This window comes from Myxine glutinosa, chromosome 10, assembly GCF_964187855.1.
Source record: "Myxine glutinosa chromosome 10, kmMyxGlut1.1, whole genome shotgun sequence".
Lineage (NCBI taxonomy): Eukaryota > Metazoa > Chordata > Myxini > Myxiniformes > Myxinidae > Myxine > Myxine glutinosa.
Genome location: NC_136270.1, coordinates 127260921 through 127265920, shown reverse-complemented (window position 1 = coordinate 127265920; position 5000 = coordinate 127260921).

The following is a 5000-nucleotide window of genomic DNA, read 5'->3' as shown; positions in this document are numbered from 1 at the left end:
ACTTTTTGCACTTGTGATAGTGTTGAAAAACCACTTTTCGCACTTGTGTTAGTGATGAAAAACCACTTTTCGCACTTGTGTTAGTGAAGGAAACCACTTTTTGCACTTGTGTTAGTGTTGAAAAACCACTTTTCGCACTTGTGTTAGTGTTGAAAAGCCACTTTTCCCACTAGTGTTGGTGCAGGAAACCACTTTTGTACTTGTATTAGTGTGGAAAAAACACTTTTTGCACTTGTGATAGTGTTGAAAAACCACTTTTCGCACTTGTGTTAGTGTTGAAGAACCACTTTTCGCACTTGTGTTGGTGCAGGAAACCACTTTTGCACTTGTATTAGTGTGGAAAAAACACTTTTCGCACTTGTGTTGGTGTTGAAAAACCACTTTTTGCAATTGTGTTAGTGTTGAAAAACCACTTTTCGCACTGTGTTGGTGCAGGACACCACTTTTGCACTTGTATTAGTGTGGAAAAACCACTTTTCGCACTTGTGTTAGTGTTGAAAAACCACTTTTCGCACTGGTGTTGGTGAAGGAAACCACTTTTCGCACTTGTGTTTGTGTTGAAAACCCACTTTTCGCACTTGTGTTAGTGTTGAAAATCCACTTTTCGCACTTGTGTTGGTGCAGGAAACCACTTTTGTACTTGTATTAGTGTGGAAAAAACACTTTTTGCACTTGTGATAGTGTTGAAAAACCACTTTTCGCACTTGTGTTAGTGTTGAAAAACCACTTTTCGCACTTGTGTTGGTGCAGGAAACCACTTTTGCACTTGTATTAGTGTGGAAAAAACACTTTTTGCACTTGTGATAGTGTTGAAAAACCAAATTTCGCACTTGTGTTAGAGTTGAAAAACCACTTTTCGCACTTGTGTTAGTGTTGAAAAACCACTTTTCGCACTTGTGTTAGTGTTGAAAAACCACTTTTCGCACTTGTGTTGGTGCAGGAAACCACTTTTCGCACTTGTGTTGGTGCAGGAAACCACTTTTGCACTTGTATTAGTGTGGAAAAACCACTTTTCGCACTTGTGTTAGAGTTGAAAAACCACTTTTCGCACTTGTGTTAGTGTTGAAAAACCACTTTTCGCACTTGTGTTAGTGTTGAAAAACCACTTTTCGCACTTGTGTTAGTGTTGAAAAACCACTTTTCGCACTTGTGTTAGTGTTGAAAATCCACTTTTCGCACTTGTGTTGGTGCAGGAAACCACTTTTGTACTTGTATTAGTGTGGAAAAAACACTTTTTGCACTTGTGATAGTGTTGAAAAACCACTTTTCGCACTTGTGTTAGTGTTGAAAAACCACTTTTCGCACTTGTGTTGGTGCAGGAAACCACTTTTGCACTTGTATTAGTGTGGAAAAAACACTTTTTGCACTTGTGATAGTGTTGAAAAACCACTTTTCGCACTTGTGTTAGTGTTGAAAAACCACTTTTCGCACATGTGTTGGTGCAGGAAACCACTTTTGCACTTGTATTAGTGTGGAAAAACCACTTTTCGCACTTGCGTTAGAGTTGAAAAACCACTTTTCGCACTTGTGTTAGTGAAGGAAACCACTTTTCGCACTTGTGTTAGTGTTGAAAACCCACTTTTCGCACTTGTGTTAGTGTTGAAAATCCACTTTTCGCACTTGTGTTGGTGCAGGAAACCACTTTTGCACTTGTATTAGTGTGGAAAAAACACTTTTTGCACTTGTCATAGTGTTGAAAAACCACTTTTCGCACTTGTGTTGGTGCAGGAAACCACTTTTGCACTTGTATTAGTGTGGAAAAAACACTTTTTGCACTTGTGATAGTGTTGAAAAACCACTTTTCGCACTTGTGTTAGTGTTGAAAAACCACTTTTCGCACTTGTGTTGGTGCAGGAAACCACTTTTGCACTTTTATTAGTTTGGAAAAACCACTTTTTGCACTTGTGTTAGTGTTGAAAAACCACTTTTCGCACTTTTGTTAGTGTTGAAAAACCACTTTTCGCACTTGTGTTGGTGCAGGAAACCACATTTGCACTTGTATTAGTGTGGAAAAAACACTTTTTGCACTTGTGATATTGTTGAAAAAACACTTTTTGCACTAGTGTTGGTGCAGGAAACCACTTTTGCACTTGTATTAGTGTGGAAAAACCACTTTTCGCACTTGTGTTAGTGTTGAAAAACCACTTTTCGCACTTGTGTTAGTGTTGAAAAACCACTTTTCGCACTTGTGTTGGTGCAGGACACCACTTTTGCACTTGTATTAGTGTGAATAAACCACTTTTCGCACTTGTGTTGGTGTTGAAAAACCACTTTTTGCAATTGTGTTAGTGTTGAAAAACCACTTTTCGCACTGTGTTGGTGCAGGACACCACTTTTGCACTTGTATTAGTGTGGAAAAACCACTTTTCGCACTTGTGTTAGTGTTGAAAAACCACTTTTCGCACTGGTGTTGGTGAAGGAAACCACTTTTCGCACTTGTGTTTGTGTTGAAAACCCACTTTTCGCACTTGTGTTAGTGTTGAAAAGCCACTTTTCCCACTAGTGTTGGTGCAGGAAACCACTTTTGTACTTGTATTAGTGTGGAAAAAACACTTTTTGCACTTGTGATAGTGTTGAAAAACCACTTTTCGCACTTGTGTTAGTGTTGAAGAACCACTTTTCGCACTTGTGTTGGTGCAGGAAACCACTTTTGCACTTGTATTAGTGTGGAAAAACACTTTTTGCACTTGTGATAGTGTTGAAAAACCACTTTTCGTACTTGTGTTAGTGTTGAAAAACCACTTTTTGCACTTGTGTTGGTGCAGGAAACCACTTTTGCACTTGTATTCGTGTGGAAAAAACACTTTTTGCACTTGTGATAGTGTTGAAAAACCACTTTTCGCACTTGTGTTAATGTTGAAAAACCACTTTTCGCACTTGTGTTGGTGCAGGAAACCACTTTTGCACTTGTATTAGTGTGGAAAAACCACTTTTCGCACTTGTGTTAGTGTTGAAAAACCACTTTTCGCACTTGTGTTAGTGTTGAAAAACCACTTTTCGCACTGGTGTTGGTGAAGGAAACCACTTTTCGCACTTGTGTTTGTGTTGAAAACCCACTTTTCGCACTTGTGTTAGTGTTGAAAAGCCACTTTTCCCACTAGTGTTGGTGCAGGAAACCACTTTTGTACTTGTATTAGTGTGGAAAAAACACTTTTTGCACTTGTGATAGTGTTGAAAAACCACTTTTCGCACTTGTGTTAGTGTTGAAGAACCACTTTTCGCACTTGTGTTGGTGCAGGAAACCACTTTTGCACTTGTATTAGTGTGGAAAAAACACTTTTCGCACTTGTGTTGGTGTTGAAAAACCACTTTTTGCAATTGTGTTAGTGTTGAAAAACCACTTTTCGCACTGTGTTGGTGCAGGACACCACTTTTCGCACTTGTGTTTGTGTTGAAACCCCACTTTTCGCACTTGTGTTAGTGTTGAAAATCCACTTTTCGCACTTGTGTTGGTGCAGGAAACCACTTTTGTACTTGTATTAGTGTGGAAAAAACACTTTTTGCACTTGTGATAGTGTTGAAAAACCACTTTTCGCACTTGTGTTAGTGTTGAAAAACCACTTTTCGCACTTGTGTTGGTGCAGGAAACCACTTTTGCACTTGTATTAGTGTGGAAAAAACACTTTTTGCACTTGTGATAGTGTTGAAAAACCACATTTCGCACTTGTGTTAGTGTTGAAAAACCACTTTTCGCACTTGTGTTGGTGCAGGAAACCACTTTTGCACTTGTATTAGTGTGGAAAAACCACTTTTCGCACTTGTGTTAGAGTTGAAAAACCACTTTTCGCACTTGTGTTAGTGTTGAAAAACCACTTTTCGCACTTGTGTTAGTGTTGAAAAACCACTTTTCGCACTTGTGTTGGTGCAGGAAACCACTTTTCGCACTTGTGTTGGTGCAGGAAACCACTTTTGCACTTGTATTAGTGTGGAAAAACCACTTTTCGCACTTGTGTTAGAGTTGAAAAACCACTTTTCGCACTTGTGTTAGTGTTGAAAAACCACTTTTCGCACTTGTGTTAGTGTTGAAAAACCACTTTTCGCACTTGTGTTAGTGTTGAAAAACCACTTTTCGCACTTGTGTTAGTGTTGAAAATCCACTTTTCGCACTTGTGTTGGTGCAGGAAACCACTTTTGTACTTGTATTAGTGTGGAAAAAACACTTTTTGCACTTGTGATAGTGTTGAAAAACCACTTTTCGCACTTGTGTTAGTGTTGAAAAACCACTTTTCGCACTTGTGTTGGTGCAGGAAACCACTTTTGCACTTGTATTAGTGTGGAAAAAACACTTTTTGCACTTGTGATAGTGTTGAAAAACCACTTTTCGCACTTGTGTTAGTGTTGAAAAACCACTTTTCGCACATGTGTTGGTGCAGGAAACCACTTTTGCACTTGTATTAGTGTGGAAAAACCACTTTTCGCACTTGCGTTAGAGTTGAAAAACCACTTTTCGCACTTGTGTTAGTGAAGGAAACCACTTTTCGCACTTGTGTTAGTGTTGAAAACCCACTTTTCGCACTTGTGTTAGTGTTGAAAATCCACTTTTCGCACTTGTGTTGGTGCAGGAAACCACTTTTGCACTTGTATTAGTGTGGAAAAAACACTTTTTGCACTTGTGATAGTGTTGAAAAACCACTTTTCGCACTTGTGTTGGTGCAGGAAACCACTTTTGCACTTGTATTAGTGTGGAAAAAACACTTTTTGCACTTGTGATAGTGTTGAAAAACCACTTTTCGCACTTGTGTTAGTGTTGAAAAACCACTTTTCGCACTTGTGTTGGTGCAGGAAACCACTTTTGCACTTTTATTAGTGTGGAAAAACCACTTTTTGCACTTGTGTTAGTGTTGAAAAACCACTTTTCGCACTTGTGTTAGTGTTGAAAAACCACTTTTCGCACTTGTGTTGGTGCAGGAAACCACTTTTGCACTTGTATTAGTGTGGAAAAAACACTTTTTGCACTTGTGATATTGTTGAAAAAACACTTTTTGCACTTGTGTTGGTGC